Below are 17,323 nucleotides of genomic sequence, written 5' to 3'. Positions count from 1 at the left end.
CTACATGCGGTACTCTCCCCCACTATCCAGACAAACTAATGATCAAGTGCTGGTACTTCGGAAAACAGTATCCCTGAATATCCAAAAGTGATTGTATTTATATAGTGCACACAATGCTGTTAAGACACAAAGCACTATCAAGAGGGGTTTGGAGAGAATTTAAGATCATGTACAACAAGTGGAGAGGGAGAGGATGCCTCTTTTTGTAATTGTAATTGTAATTGTAAAAATATTTATTGAGCGCGGTTGCTGCCCGTGGGCGTCCAAGCGCTGAGTTGAAGCAGAGAGGTGACGGAAAGAGGAGTTAGGGCACATAGGATTTGGCAAACAGTAGTGTCTTCAAGCTTTTCCGGAATGAGAGCAGGTTTGGGTTGGACCGGAGTGAGAGGGATTGTCTGCAGGTAGGGAGTGGGCTCTGGGTGTTTTCTCTTCAATTACAGGTAAGTTGCCACTTCAATTTGTTTTAGAGAGGGGCAAGCAGGATGTGTGGTGGTAAATTGATCAAGATTCAGAATAGGAAGGGGTTTGTCTCTTTTCTTTTCGTGCAGATCTGGACTGCTAGTCTAGAAATGTTCTGGATGCAATGACGTTCAGTTGCTCTGTCAAGTAGTGCTGGGAGTTGAAGGTTACTGCTTTGAGGTGATGTACTTGATTTTGAAAATGGTGTAGTCTTGAAGGGGAAGCGAGTGCTGATCCAGCAGAGATGTGATTTAATTGGTCCTGTGATAAGATGTGTGGTGTACAAGTATAACCACTGTCAAAGTGGTATAGTAGGTCGGTGTGGGTGGTGTTTCTTAGATTTGCTTTGCAGAGGTACGGTTTCCATTAGCTCTGGATGCCCAGCACACCTATTAGGACCCCTCCTAAGGCTAGTTGTGATTCTGAGCTATTCTGGCTTGCTTTCTTTTGTTGACATCTACTCAACATATTATCCCAATTTGAGCAGTGTACCAGCCTTGAGGCATGTCCATCCCTTCCCACTATTATTTTTTAGGGCATTCTTTTAAGGTAAATCTCCTGGGTGGAGCACTAAAAGAACAAAACATAGAAATTCACGTTAAACAAGAAGGCCGTTTCATGTAGAACACTATACAAATGAGGGCCATTCTGAGGCGTGCAAAGTGAGACTCTCTGACCTGATTCGGAAGAGGGATGCACAGGTACTTTGGCTTCCAATCATGTTAGTTGAGGTTGCTTGACACTGGTGCTCTAGGGTCTTTCCTACTATGGTCACAATAATCGCAGCACACCGCTTATCACAACAATAATAATATTTTATCTAGAGAAGCATTAAACAATCCAAAGGGCTCTTGAAGATTTCTTCTTTTTTAATTATTTTCAATTCCAATCCCATGTCAACGCGTTTCGCATATATAAAATGCATCTGCATTCGTTCTGCGTTTTCAATGCCTGCACTCGGGTGGAACACAACGCGGAAGGGAGAGACGTTAATAAGCAGGCGGTGGCAAAATGCAGAATTCGGATTCAGATCGGCGAGATTGAGATGGGACGAGTGTAGCCCTAAATTGGGATTGGAATTTTGTGACATCGAGATACAGCTTTTGCTACACGCCCCGCATTGAAAACGCAGAACAAATGCGGATGCCTTTTATATATATTTTATGACCCCTTATGAAGCAAGGACACTGGATGAGAAGTCGTTTCCAGATAGGAGGTATTAAAGTGACACAAAGTCGAGCCCTGAGGAAGCCGATGGGTTATGTTTAACCACTGCGAAACGCGTTGGCATGGGATTGGAATTAAAAATAATTAAAAAAGAAGAAATCTTCAAGAGCCCTTGGGATTGTTTAATGCTTCTCTAGATAACATATTATTATTGTTGTGATAAGCGGTGTGCTGCCATTATTGTGACTGTCAAGTGTGCTTAATCTTCGGATTACGCAGAGAGAAGTGGGGTGTTCTCTTCTCCCATTGTTATTGCAAGCACCCAATTGTATTGTGTCAAAAAAAGAGATGTTCAAGTGTATTTCTACATGAGCGCTACAAATCTCCTTTAACACCCAACGTTTAAGTCTTTCCTACTATGGCTCTGCAAACTATGCCAAGTACAACCTTTCTACTCTTGAATTTCAGGTTATCAACAGCAAGCAGTCACAGGTTTCTCAAGGAGATTTTGTGTGTGGGCGGGTGGGGGTGGCACAAGCTCAGAACTCAACAGTCAACTATTAGACAAGAAAACAATAATGTTCAGCCTAGTGCTTGGGAAAATAAATTACTTTTTAAATACACAGCAGTACTCACTTCAACTTTCAATACAAGGTGGCACCGCTGATAACGATTCTGTGGATGCTACACCCGTTAGCCCCCTCTCCCAACCCAGAGTGCCCCTAGTTGGATATGTTTCATTAAAAAGCTATGGATTATGTCCTCAGCCCCACAAATGTAAAATGCACAATCCATCACAGTTTTTTCAGGTTCTTACTCTCATGTCGTGGTAGGTAAGAAATCAATCTATAGTCCCTTGTGCTTTCTTTCAGTTCGAGCTCAGCAGCTCAGTGCCATTGCAGGCAGAGGCAGCTGCAGAGGGAGTTGGGCACGGCTCATGTTTTCTCCTAGCACTGCCACGTTGAATGGTCTGTCACTCAACAGGCCTGGCACAACTGTGCAAGAGCTCCTGGCAGTCATAGTCCGCTTTTGGCTGACCTGGTCCGATTCACATGTCAAGGCAGCTACAGCCCAAACTGAGATGGTATGCACTTAGTCAAGCAGTTGCCTGACCTAGTTCAGTCCACACTGCAAGACAGATGGAGCTCCATCCTGGGGAAATGCACACTACAAAATAGATGCAACCCACCATGGGCCAATGTGAGGCTTGGGGTTCTTGCCTGGAACAGTAGAGAGACAGGACACCCTCTGCTACATGGCTGCTCAAGTTTTATCTTCTCACACTGTCCACTTTTTTTGGGTGTTCCTCGGTTCACGAATCCGGTGAGCTTCTTCTCCAAGACAGTCTCTCAACCTGCAGGTTGAGGAAGAGTCCTTCCCTGTCTCAACAGGCAGGCACACTTCCGGGCACCAGACAGACTCTGCGCTCCTTCAGGAGAAAGCACAGTCTTTATGAGATGTCCTTTCACCTCTGGTAGACTGGTTAACAAGCAGACACCAGGCCTGGTCACACAGCAGTCCAACAAGTTAGGGTTAGGGCATCGCAGCCCGGGCGTCGAGGCTAAGGTCAGAGAGGACAAGGGCAGTTTCCTGTTTGAGCCTGTTCGAGACTGACCAGGACCTGGGCCAAAAATGCTGCCCAATATACTTACCTCCTTTATGCATCTATGTACTTATGGATCTATAGTTATCACTTTCTTCTAATTTAGCATTTCCAATGCACTTCCCTATTTCCCACCCTATACTTCGCTCAATATATCCTCTAGCCCAACCTTCTGACTCATCTCAAACTTCTTTCTACTAATCTTTCCAATGCACTACCCTATCTCCCATCCTATACATCTATCAATATATCCTCTACATCCACTCTCTCATTCATCCCAAACCCCATACCACTACTATGACCTCCAAAATAACCATTTCTATATTCTCTCCAACTCTACCCCTCCTTGCATCATCTGACACCTCTTTTACTTTACCGATCCCCCAAAACAAACCTTTCTAAACTCTTCCCTCTTTTCTACCCCTCCACAACCCTTCTCAATCCAAATAACTGACTAACATATCCACCACAAAAATTACTTTCATGTTTCACCATACTAATTCAACACTAATCCTGATGGGTTCCAGAGTAGCGTGCCTTGTTGCACTTCAAAACCCCATCAGGGGTAGGAAGCGCTATATAAATACAAACCTCTTTCCCTTCACTATCCTGCCACCTACCCTTCTCTACCCAAATAACTGAATAACATATCCACTACTCAAATTACTTCATATTTTACTGTACAAATTTTCAACACTAATCCTTTATGGGTTCCGAAGTGGCGTGCTACTCGCCAGAAAAGCGCTTCAACATCCATCAGGGGTAACAAGTGCTATATGAATGCAAACCTTTCTTCCCCTTTTATCCCTCTGCTATCCTTCTCACTCCAAATAACTGACTAATATCCACCCCTGAAATTACTTTCATATTTCACCATATTAATTTACCATTAATCCTTTATGGGCTTCATGAATAGCGTGCTTCAACACCCCATCAGGGGTAACAAGCGCTATATAAATACAAACCTTTTTTCCTCCTCTGTCCTTCTGCTATCATTCCAAATCCAAATAACTGACTAACCTATCCACCACTTAAAATGTACTTGCATGTTTCACTATACTATGGGGTCCGGAGTAGCGTGCTACTCGCCAAAACAGCGCTTTGACGCCTCGGCAGGGTTAGTAAGTGCTATATAAATGCAATTACAATACAATTGTGTAAAGTTATGCTTCCTACAGCATGTAGCACCGGGGCTGTCTCCAAACTGGAAAACGCATAACATGGGCATAACGAAAGGTGAGGTTTTAGAATCTCACATCAGCCTCCCTGAAGTAAAAATCACAGATAGACAAAAGAGAAAGCCTGACTTAGAAAAATTTCTACCTTGAACAACAGACACTGTATCCCGCCCTTCACCGCTACCAGGTACCAAGTGGCAGTGCTCATTAAGAACTAATCAGCAACCCTTTGCTAACAAAGTCTTCATTTAATTTCTAAAGGTAGCTTTTACTCTACCATCCTTACTTCAGTGTCTGAATCGCAATACTCTGGCCATAGGAATTCAGACATTACTTTTCCATTATTGGGGCCATAGGAATTCAGACAATACTCTTCCATTATCTGGGGAAGCTGTCCTTATCTTCCATCTCGGACCATGGTAATCCAAGGGTATCCAATGTGGATACCACTGGTTTCAGTACTCAGACTCTGACACTCAAACAGCTCTCTTACTATAACTGAGCAAACTACACACACATACCTACACACACTTGAGATACACACAGGATGTTAGTCCAAAGTTTTCACATAATAGTGAACCTTTACACAAGAGGATTCAGTAGGCCACCCTCCCACTGACACAGGTAAAAGGTCAGGTAAACAATATGAGATCACAAAACACAATATACTGCCACCATTGTCTGAAGTGCTAACCGGAAGACAAGGACAGTAATTCTTCTCTATCCTCTATCCCCTCGGAGGGTGCGATTGGTGCACTCCTCCTAGTCACAGATTAGGTCATAGGCCTTGCAGGAACATGTCTAGGACTCTAAGCACATGCTACATTAGTGTGATGCCAGACCAAAAATAAGTCAGGGAACCAGATACACACAGTGCTGGGGACATTCCTATCTCAATAGAGACAGTATCAAAGAATACATGGCGACCCACCTGTACACCATATGTGACCCCCCCGATACTTCTCTGATCAGACTTGGTCCCACTCACTGAATAAAAGCACTGGCTATAGAAAGACATCGATAACACCAGATATTGTAACAAGAGTGCAGACGTAGATCTGACAATGCAGCAAGTTTGGGCTAAGGATGTAGTGATCTACAATGGGTGCAAACTGTAACTATACCAAGACCTTTCAGCTCCCACATGTGCAAGTGTAGAGACATATGCCCACAAACTTTCTCAGGAATATCAAATCCCCATCAATGCGCTCATCCTTTCGGCATCCTCTTCCATAGGAAGGATAACAGCTAACAGTTCCATCGAAGGACATCTTAAAGCTTGCGGAAGATCAAAACAAGCTGGGTGTTGAGGAGGACCTTTCTCTTATGGAAATAAATGTGGCCTACCTTGCAGATAAGCAGGTGCAACAGGGGTGCCAGAGAGATGGCCAGGGCAGTATGACTGAAGAGAAGAAAGACACTTAACAACACTTGAAGAACCTGGGAACCAGCGCAGAACAGACACAGTAGAAGGCTACTTACTGAGAGCAGGTGGAAAGTATAATGATCCCTTAGTGACTTGTGGTAACATAGCTGAAATATGATGTTTAATTTCATGTTGAGTGCTGAGGGTTTGTTGCAGCCAGGTTGAATCGGCCAAGTGGAACCCATACACAGATGCCACTCAACACTAACACAATACACACTTGATGTAACTGTTTTTGTCTAATAAGGAGAGGATTACCATCTCCAGTACCCGAAGTAGATTGTTTTGTTAGACACTTCCAGACATGAAGGTCAGGCTCTGTTTTCCCTGGTTCTATTACAATGGAGGAAGGACTTTGACCTCACGGAATGGGGAGGTAAATGTGACTTGCCCAAGACATTCCGCAGTACTAACACTGAATGATCGACCCCTGTAAGATTGTTTCTGTTGATTTTAATATGGGATTGCACACTGTATATTGTGACTATTGTTTTGAGAGTTGCACTGTTGATTAAACTGAAATTAATAAATAAAGGTTTCAAAGAAAGATAGAGAAAGGAGAAAAGTGGCTTTTAATATTAACCGGGAAATCATTAGAAAAACAGAGCTTTCAAGGGCAGTTAGACAAGAGCTTTCGCTAACAAGAGGTTATTCAAACTTCTGACCTTCAATATAAAAGGGCTAAATTCCCAGAACAAAAGACAACAGCACTTAAGTTACACTAGGAAGCATGACCAAAATGTTGTATTCTTGCAAGAACACCATCTTCTGCAGAAAGACCAGTTTTGCATACACCACAAACTATCCCAATAAATACTGTGCTTTTACTAAAACAAAGACTTCAGGAGAAGGGATCCACAGAAGGAGAGGGGGCTAGGGTCAAAAGAGATATGGAGGGCTCACACTCCTTTATGGACACTATGTTCTCCTGAACCTCTACACCCCTAATACCCCAGAGGAGAGCTTATTGACAGGACTTGTGCATGGACTGCTTGTACAGATGGCCATTTGGTAGTGGGGGAGGGACTCTAGTCCATTCTGACCTCCATCTGCTCAGGATGGGAGGCTCTCCTGGTGTAGTCTCTCACCTGCCTTAGTGCTTATTGTCCGTTAGGCTTGATACCATAGTTCAATCAATCAATCAATCATAGAATTTGTAGAACGTGCTACTCACCCGTGAGGGTCTCAAGGCGCTGGGGGAGGGGGTGCTGCTACTGCTCGAAGAGCCAGGTCTTGAGGTGCTTCCTGAAGCTGTGGTGGTCCTGAGTCAGTCGGAGGTGAGTGGGGAGGGAGTTCCAGGTCTTTGCTGCGAAGTAGGAGAAGGATCTTCCTCCAGTGGTGGCTCTGCGTATCCGTGGGACGATGGCGAGGGCGGGGTTGGTGGACCGCAGCTGGCGGGTGGGGGTGTAGAACGTGAGTCGGTTGTTGAGGTATTCAGGTCCCAAGTTGTGGAGTGCTTCGTGTGCGTGGGTGAGCAGTCTGAACGTGATCCTTTTGCTGACGGGGAGCCAGTGGAGATTTCTCAGGTGTGTAGAGATGTGGTTGCGGCGGGGAATGTTGAGGATGAGTCGTGCGGAGGCGTTTTGTATGCGCTGGAGGCGGTTCTGGAGTTTGGTGGTTGTTCCTGCATAGAGGGCGTTACCGTAGTCCAGTCGGCTGGTGACGAGGGCCTGGGTGACTTTTTTCTGGTTTCGGTGGGGACCATCGGAAGATCTTCCGGAGAATGCGTAGGGTGTTGAAGCATGAGGATGAGACGGCGTTGACTTGTTTGGTCATTGTGAGCGAGGAGTCTAGGTTGAAGCCCAGGTTGCGTGCGTGGTCTGTGGGAGTCGGTGCGGTGCCCAGCGCCGGGGCCACCAGGAGTCGTCCCAAGCCGAGGGGGATGGTCCGAGGATGAGGACCCCCGTCTTGTCAGAGTTGAATTTGAGACGGCTGTACTTCATCCAGTCTGCTACTTCTTTCATTCCTTCCTGGAAGTTTGATTTGGCGGTGGCTGGGTCCTTGGAGAGGGAGAGTATCAGCTGGGTGTCGTCGGCATAGGAGATGATGTTGATGTCGTGTTTCCGTGCGATGGGGGCGAGGGGGCTCATGTAGATGTTGAAGAGTATAGGGCTGAGTGAGGAACCTTGGGGTACGCCGCAGATGATTTCTGTCGCAGGGGAGCGGAAGGGGGGGAGGCGGACTCCCTGGGTTCTGCCGGTGAGGAATGAGGAGATCCATTCCAGCGCCTTCCCCTGGATGCCCGTGTTGTTGAGTAGGTGTAGTAGAGTGCGGTGGCATACGGTGTCGAAGGCTGCTGAGAGGTCCAGGAGGATGAGGGCGGCTGTTTCCCCATTGTCCATCAGGGTTCTGATGTCGTCTGTGGCTGCGATGAGGGCCGTCTTGGTGCTGTGGTTTGCCCGGAATCCGGACTGGGAGGGGTCGAGTACGTTGTTGTCCTCGAGGAAGGTGGTCAGTTGTTTGTTGATGGTCTTCTCGATGACTTTCGCCGGGAAGGGAAGGAGTGAGATGGGCCGTAAGTTCTTGAGGTCCCTGGGGTCTGCAGTGTTTTTTTTTCAGGAGGGCGTTAATCTCAGCGTGCTTCCAGCTCTCAGGGAAGGAGCTGTTGATGATGTTCCGTAGGTGGGGGGCGATGATGGTGTTGGCCTTGTTGAAGATGTGATGAGGGCAGGGGTCGGAGGGGGAGCCGGAGTGGATGGTGTTCATGGCGTGGATGGTGTCTTCGCTGCTGATGGGAGTCTATGACATGATAGTGGTGGTGGTGGTGGGGGTCGCTGGGCTGGTGTCCGGAGGTGGAGGTTGGGGTCCAAAGCTGTCGTGTATGTCTGCGATCTTGCGGTGGAAGAAGTTTGCCAGGGAGTTGCAGAGGTCTTGCGTCGGAGCAATGCCGTTGTTACTGGCGTTGGGGTTGGAGAACTCTTTGACGATGCTGAAGAGTTCCTTGCTGTTGTGGGTGTTGTTGTCAAGTCGTTCCTTGAGCGATGTCCTCTTGGTGTTCCGGATCTGCTGATGATATTCGCAGGTGGCGGTTTTAAGGGCAGTCATGTTTTCCGGAGTTCGTTCTTTTCGCCAGGTCTTTTCGAGATTACATCAGGATTTCTTTGCGGCTTTGAGGCCGTCTGTGAACCATGAGGGTTTTCTGGTGGAGGTCTTGTTGTTGGCGTTCTTTAGTGGGGCGAGGTCGTCTGCGCAGTTGTTGATGCAGTGTGTGAGGTTGAGTGTCGCGCTGCTGGTGTCGGGTGCGTTGGTGTCGGCGGGTGGGTTCTGGCTGAGAGATGCGGTGAGTTGGTCCATGCTGATTTTGCTCCAGTATCTGCGGGGGATCCGAAGCATGTGCTGGTGTGATGTTGTCCTCTTGAATGTGAAGTGTATGCAGCTGTGGTCAGTCCAGTGTAGTCCTGCGGCGTGGTTGAAGGCGATGTGGTAGCTCGCTGAGAAGATGGCGTCGAGGGTGTGGCCGGCGCGGTGCGTGGGAGAGTTGACCAGTTGCTTGAGTCCAAGGCTGGCGAGGTTGTCGAGTAGGGTGGAGGTGGCGTTGTCGTTGTTGTTTTCTAGGTAGAAGTTGAGGTCCCCTAGGTGAATGTACTCTGGTGAGGCTAAGGCGTGCGGGCTGATGAGGTCGGCAATGGTCTCGCTGAATTGTGTGCGTGGGCCCGGGGGTCGGTAGATGAGTGTTCCTCTGAGGGTGAAATGAGGGTTGGTGTGGATCTGGAAGTGTAGGAGTTCAGTGGTGGGGGTGGCGTCATCGGTGTTGGCTGTGACGCTGATGGTGTTTCTGTAGATGATGGCGATCCCTCCTCCTGTTTTGTTAGTGCGGTCCTTCCGGGTGATTTTGTAGCCGTCCGGGATGGCTATGGTGATGTCGGGGGCTGTTGTGTTGAGGAGGTCCCAGAGTTCGATGGCGTGCTTGTGTACGGAGCGGGTGTTGAGGAGGATGCATTTGAGGTGGTTGGTGTTGCTGTTTGGTTCGGCGGGCGTGACACAGGTTTGGAGGTAGGTGAATTTGCAGATTTGACATGTGATGGGTCCGTGGGTGCGTCTGGGGGTGGCTTGATAGCAGGCGGGCGGTCGTCCGGGGTTGAGTGCGATGTGTGCTGCGTTGTTGTATCTCCGTTGGTTGGGTTGTGTCTTGCGTGGTCCAGGGGTTCTGGTGCTGGGCGCGGTCCAGGCGTGGACGGGTGTAGACGGGCTTGCCTTTGGTGCGCATTCGGCGCGTAAACGGCGCGCCCGCTGCACGTACGCGCAGACTCCGCCATAGGTGGCGAAGTGGGAGGGAGGAGCAGCTGGGAGGCGGGAGGGGGTGGCGAATGGGAATGGGAGAAAGGTACAGAAGAAAACAAGGGGCGGGGCCGCAGGGGAGCAGCGGCAGGGAGCAGGGAGCGGGGGGGTCTACACAGCGGGAAAGCGTTCCCGGGGGTGGCAGAAGGAAACGGGCAGTCACATAAACAGGGGCACAAGTATAGGAAATGCGATACAATGCAGGAAATACGATTTAAATAAACTAGGGGCACAAAATACAGAGAACAGCACCGAATGCAGGCACAGAGTACACAAGAAATACGGCGGAAAAGGAACCTCAGCCTCAGGGGCAGCGGCGAACTCGCGGTGGCAGCGAGGTGACTAGGCACACTCAGAGGGAGATGCCCGGTGCGATGAGCGACCGGCCTTGAGCAAGGTCAGGTCAGGTCACAACTCACCGCCGCGCGGGCTCAACCCTAAATTGCCAGTGGGAGGGAGGAGCAGCTGGGAGGCGGGAGCCGGGTGGCGAATGGGAATGGGAGAAGGGTACAGGAGAAAACAAGGGGCGGGGTCACAGGGGAGCAGCGGCAGGGAGCGAGGAGCGGGGGGGGGTCTACACAGCGGGAAAGCGGTCCCGGGGGCAGTCACATAAACAGGGGCACAAGTACAGGAAATGCGATACAATGCAGGCGCAAAGCACACACGATTGAAAGAAATTAGGGGCACAAAATACAGAGAACAGCACTGAATGCAGGCACAGAATACACAAGAAATACGGCGGAAAAGGAACCTCAGCCTCAGGGGCAGCGGCGAACTCGCGGTGGCAGCGGGGTGACTAGGCGCACTCAGAGGGAGCCGCACGGTGCGAGGAGCTACCGGCCCTGAGCAAGGTCAGGTCAGGTCACAGTTGCTCTCAGTCTGCTCTTAGAGTGCGCACTACGGGTGATTTACTGGCATCCCTGAGGCGCATTCTAGGGTGCTCTTCTTCCTCAATGCTAGTGTGTGCAGCTACTCTGAAATGCCACTCGTGGTTGATATCTTGCATCAATTCCTGTTACCTAATAGTCGAGTTCTGAAATTTTGGCTGGATTAGTTCCATTTGGTCTTACTCAATGTTCTTTGTTTTCCCAAGACAAGATGGAAGGAATTCACTTCCTAGCCAGAGGGACGCCTCTTCCTGTCAAATTACTATAAAGGAAGACTTGAACTGAGGCCAGAAGTTATGCAAGTTTTAGTCTGTGCATGTAGCTTGCTTGTGGTTCCTTTACTCCTTCCTGCTCTCCAGCTTCTCAGCTCTCATACACTTTGTTTGGCTTACAATTTGTGAGGTTTTTCTGCTTGTCAATTTTATCAATGCCAAGCCTTTGTTCTGCATTTGCACACCTGAAGTCTGAAGTTGTTTCCGTGAGCAGCGGCCCTACCTCTACTCCAAGAAGATCATCAAGTTGTTGCCTAGAAGACCTGTCCTTTACAGTTGGAGGATCTGTCCTGATGAAAGTTGACCTGTACAATTTGCAAGCCTGGTTGACGAGCCTGTCCATCAATGCAGTTTTTGAGGAGTGATAGTTGATTGATGTGCTCATGCAGGCGGGGCATTTCCAAAGTCTAGTATAACCATCAGGATTCAGTTGCTATGGGGCAATGACGTGACACGGCACCTTATGAAATACTTTAAAATGTTAAGAAGTTCCTGCAAACTACTAGTTTTTCTACTGCAGCTGTGTGCTTCCCTTAAATAACATTTTTGTAAATGTTCACATATACAGAATATATTGTTACATCTGTAAATCAACAATATTTCAATTAAAATGAAAAAATATGAATGGATGCCAAGGATCTATTGATGTTTATTTTTTTGGTTCAATTGATTGTTGTTTTTTTCCCTCTTGGCACAAGTTGGCTCTACTTTCAATCATATAATGTTCGAGATAAACTCATAAGACTCCTGATCCTCACAATCTGTTAATCTGGTCAAAGCAAAAGCTAACTATAGTAGACACCAATGTAACTCTGCCCTGGTTTAGAGCGTTCAGTACGCTTGTGGACAACAATTTAAGAATAATACCCTGAGCATACCAGCCTCATACATCGCCCTTTGAGAAATACAATACCTCTTTTGTGCCAGGCCTAGGGATGTTCTTTCACAAGAGAAGAAAAGTAAGACAAAGGCTGAGAGCTTGTGAAAACAATACTTTACCAAGCTGCCCGCAGTCTGTAGGCCTTCACCAGATCAGCCAGGTCATTAATGTCCACCACCACAGGCCGAACAGCCACTGGGTGGGGGTGGACACGCTGCAGTGACAAATCATTGAGATAGGAGACCATGCCACCCACTGTCTTCCCAGTGCTGACCTGCATGTAACTCTTCACCAGGAACCTGCAAAGGATAAGAAACAAGATTTCAGTACTGTTTCATCAAGAGTGCACAGCATATTCCAAGACCTCGCCCAATCAACTGAGGCCGCGACCAGAGGGAAAAAGCAAGGGGATACCCTTTATGCAATGAGAGCAAGTTAGTGGCAGTTGAGGAGATGTAGACTTCTGTGATGAAGAGAGGAGAATGGGCTTGGTTATAAAATTATATTCTTGACTGGCTATGACGTATGCACAACGGGGCAGGGATTAAAATGCAACACATCCCTTATAATTAAAGCATTATTTGTGGAAATGAGGAACTCTAAGGATGGATCTTGCCAGTTCTACAATACAAGCTCATTAGTGTGCGCTAATTCAACATTTGATGAATGGAATTTTGAGAAGAACAGTCCCTGCTGTTTTGCTTCATTGGAGGACCAACTCACAACGTATTAAAGGTTTTTTCAAATTACAAAAGATATATGTTTTTCCGTATTCCTCTGCAAAATGCAGATCAAATGAGAAACTGCATTCTTATGGCAATGTCCAAAGCAAGAGAGTTAACTGATGCTTTACAATTCAGTGGGAAACATTCATTTTATTTTGAACGCTCAATGTGGTGGAGTCTGAGCAGCTGGTCCTTCATGGGAATTGGAATATTGCCATTCATAGCAAAGAGGGATTTTGTCACATACACTTAATGGCAAAGTCAAATAACCAAGGCTGTTTGACAGAAGCAATGCAACCGAGTGCATAATTCCTGGGGGTGAGAAACAAATAATACTCCTCCTCCCAAGGAAGATTAAAATGAACAGTCACTCTTTACATCGGAATGTCAGACCCTTAAACCAGGGAAAACAAAGGTTTAGTGAGAGAAGATATGCTGAAACAGTGGAACACATGGATGCTGTTTGTTACCTGGCTGTCTGAAGCATCATGACTGTGTTCTCGCCTTCGTAGGTGCACGCTGGGGTGAAGTTTGCATAGATATCAGGCAGCCCACTACAGCGGGAATAGCCGTGCCCACCACATGCCATCCTGCACTCTTTGATCCCAGCGCTGGCAATCCAGCTAGTGAAAGCTTTCAGACCAGCAGACAGTGCATGGAGCTAATGGTACAAGGAGAAAAATAGTGAAATGTCAAAAAGAAAAGGCTTTCTATAGAGTAAAATGTGCACCTCCGGTTAATCCTATCACAGCCTAGCCTTGTCCAGGCATTGATGAATAGCACAATTCTGCCCTGAGCTATATATGTCCCCATGTTCTCATCAAGCTCCAGGCATTGAGAACTACCTAGGCCCAGCAACCCCTTGTCCAATGAAATAAGCATTCTCTGCACAACAGTGTAAAGAATGTGAGGTTGCACCAGAAGCATGCTGAATCTGAATGACCTCTCTGGCAAAGTCTAAACTGCTCAAATATAAGCTTATCAAAGTGTAGCGTCCTCCCCAGCCAGCATTCAAATCAACATGCCACACACAGAGTTCTGGATGATATATTTTTATTCCTCAGCACTCTGCTGTCTGATTACGTCATAACCGTTAATAACCACACCTTAACACCTCCCAACCAGTTACGTACTTCCTCTTCTAAGTCTGCCCAGAACCTCGAGGTCCCTGCACACATAGTCTCATGACACTACATTTCCCCCTTTGTTACATAAAAAGTACAAACAACAGTTATATAGTATTTCTTTGATGAGTCGTCGAGGTGCTCGCAGTAGTCGACCAGATCGAGTGACAGAGAGTGGTTGAGATGCACTCTGTTCAGCCACCGATGGTTCAGGTTCTGATGCTTGATCTGGACTGTCAGGCGGGACTACCTCACAAGTAGGTTTAGAAGCTGACGATCGCAGGGGTATGTGTTTGAAATGTGACGAGCCCAATGTGATGGACTGTCCAGGACAATGTGTAGTCACCATATGCCTTTTGCATGCCACTAACGTCAGAGGATTAACAGCAAATGAAGTGTTTGTTTTCCACTTTCGCTTCTGGCACACCAGTACTAAGTCACCTTTACTTCACTGAAGACTGGGTCTTGGGCTCTCAGACGCCGATCCGCATATGTCTTCATCTTGCATTTTTGAGAAGTGTCGGTGACACAAATCTTCAGCTGTCTTGAATGTCAAACTGTAATGATTTAGTCGTACTCGTGAAAAATAATCATCGGGTTTCTTTACCCGACTTGTGTATAGTTGTATGAATGTACTCTTGCAGTCTCGGGCCTCACCTCTAATTGCAAGGGGGCATCTTGGCTTTCGGATTTCCGAAGATGGTGAGTAGTACTTGGTGATCTGTGATGACAGTCAAAACATTTTCCATACAGAAACACATAAAAATGTTCGCAGGCCCACACTACAGCCTTCTCCTGCTGAGAATAGGCACACAGTGTCAAACAGACTCTGACTGGCATGTGCCACAATGTGTCTCTGAGCATTCAGATGACCATTATGTAAGCAAGGATTGGCCCCAGCCCCACTGGGATTGCATCCACTGTGATCTTAGTGTGTAGTTTTGGGGTCAAAGTAGACTATCTCGGTTGTATTCTCAATTGCATGTTTTTTTTAAATTCTTTTTATTTTAGGAACAATGCTCATAGTTCAAAGTCACTATGATCTGAGAACAAAGATCATACCATAAGATAACACAGTGGTGGTCAGCAACATCAATATAACAGTATATCATCAGGATGAACAGTTGCCAGGTTACTCTTCCAGCCCCCCATCCTCCTCCCTGTACTTTCAACATTGTCCCCACATCTTTTTTCCATTTCTTCGTGCAGCCCCTGCTCTTATAGATGGTTTCCTTGGCCCTCTGGCACCAATCTAGGTTCCTCCTCCAGTGTTCCCATGACAGAGGTGTCTGAGATCCCCACCCCCTGGCAATATTTCTCGACCACCGCTGCTGCTAGTGCAAGCCAAAGTTCCATGTGCCTTGACCAGTTTGCGTCCCCCCTTATCATCAATAACAACCATTACGGCTCCCTTGGGACAGGTGCGACATTGTAGCTGCCACCCTAGTCCAGAAAGGGACTATGGTGGGGCACTCCTATAGTATGTGGTAAAAGGTGCCTTCCCCTGGTAGACCCTCACGCAAAGGGCCGATGGGCTCCTGTACCATTTATACAGTTGTGTACGAGGGTAGTATGTGCGGTGCAATATTTTCAGTTGGATCAGGCGGAACCTTGGGCGGATTGCCTTTGTATGGCATCTTGCCAGTCAACGTCGTCAATGTCGCCTAAGTCCCGAGTCCACGTCTCTAAGATTTACCAATGGGTCAGGCATATTGTTAATAAGTTTTCGATAGATGGTGGACGTGGGCTTCTCTAAAATGGGATCCAACAACAGCCTGTCCTCCATAGGGGAGTACTCCGGGATGTATGTGTCTCTGTCCATGTGGAAGTGAATGGCATGTATGAGGCGGTAGTGCTGTGACTCGTGAAGGTCGTATTCCTTCTTGAGGTGGGCAAAAGAGCGGGGAGCCGAGCCCTTCCACACGTCAGGCAGATAGTCTATCCCGATTAGTTTCCATCCCCCAAAGTCTGTCAACCGTGTCACTTCGCGTAGCTGATCTCCCAGCCACAGGGGTGTGCGACCAGTTAATTTGTCCGTCCAACCCAGGACCCTGTACGCTTCCTTCCAACACTGGACCACGACCCTAGTATGTCCAGGCCACTCTTTCCCCACTCTTCGAGCATAGAGCAGGTGTTTGCAGTTTCCCTTGGGCATTTCCAGTCTGTCCACTCTGTATGCCGGTTCAGAGCTTTCTGTATACACCCAGTCATTCACTACCTGCAGCTGGGAGGCCCAGTAGTACAGTTGCATGTCTGGGAGTGCCACCCCCATCATATACCACCATAGTAAGTTTGTTAAGCGCTATTCTGGGAGCCCCACTATTCTAGAGTTGCGCCCGCACTGCCTGAGAAATCCGCTTGAACACTCCCTGGGGGACTGGATATGGTGTATTTTGTAAGATGTACAGCAGTCTCGCCAGGGCGAGCATCTTGAATAGTGCTGCCCGACCCATGAGAGAAAGTGGGAGGGATCTCCAATGGTTGACATCAGCCCCAAGGCGCACCAGCTGCGATTCAAGGTTTTTATTGAAAAAGTCCCTCACATCCGTAATTAAGTAGACCCCTAGATATTTAAAGTCATCCGTTGCAATGGTGTCTGGGCATCTAGAGGGGACCCGTGGGGAAGAGTCCGATAGCGGGAAGATCACGGACATCCCCCAATTAATAGTGTATCCAGAGTAGCTGCCGAACAGTTCAAAAAGATGGAGCGCTTGTGCCATCGAGCGATAGGGCCATGACATATATAGGCTGACGTCATCGGCATATAGAGAAATGCGCTCCTCCCAGTCATCCATTAGGGCCAAGCCCCAAAAAGACCTGTCCCTCCTGATTCACTGTGCCAATGGCTCCAATGCCAGGGCAAACAGGTGAGGAGACAGGGGGCAACCCTGCCTGGTACCTCTCTTGAGGGGGAACAATCTAGACACCGTCCCATTCACTCTAAGCCAGGCCATCGGTTGTTCGTATAAAAGATGCACCCATGCACAAAAGGTGGGGCCAAAGTCAAATTTCCACAGCACCATAAACATGTAGGGCCATTCGATGCTATCGAAAGCCATTGACGCATCTAAAGACATCAATGCCGTCTGGGTATCACCGACATCCTCCGTCATATATAACACACAGTATAGCCGTCGCAGATTATGGCGGGTGCTTCTATGGGGCATGAAGCCTGACTGGTCTAAGTGTACCAAGTCAGGCAGGACCGACAGCAGTCTGTCCACCAAGGCCTTGGCCAGAACCTTGGCCTCCGCATTGATAAGAGAGTTAGGGCGGTACGAGGAGCAGTGGTCCGGTGGCTTCCCAGCCTTGTGAATAACCACT

Source organism: Lissotriton vulgaris, chromosome 7, assembly GCF_964263255.1.
Source record: "Lissotriton vulgaris chromosome 7, aLisVul1.2, whole genome shotgun sequence".
In the NCBI taxonomy this organism is placed as follows: domain Eukaryota; kingdom Metazoa; phylum Chordata; class Amphibia; order Caudata; family Salamandridae; genus Lissotriton; species Lissotriton vulgaris.
This window is presented reverse-complemented; position numbering follows the sequence as displayed.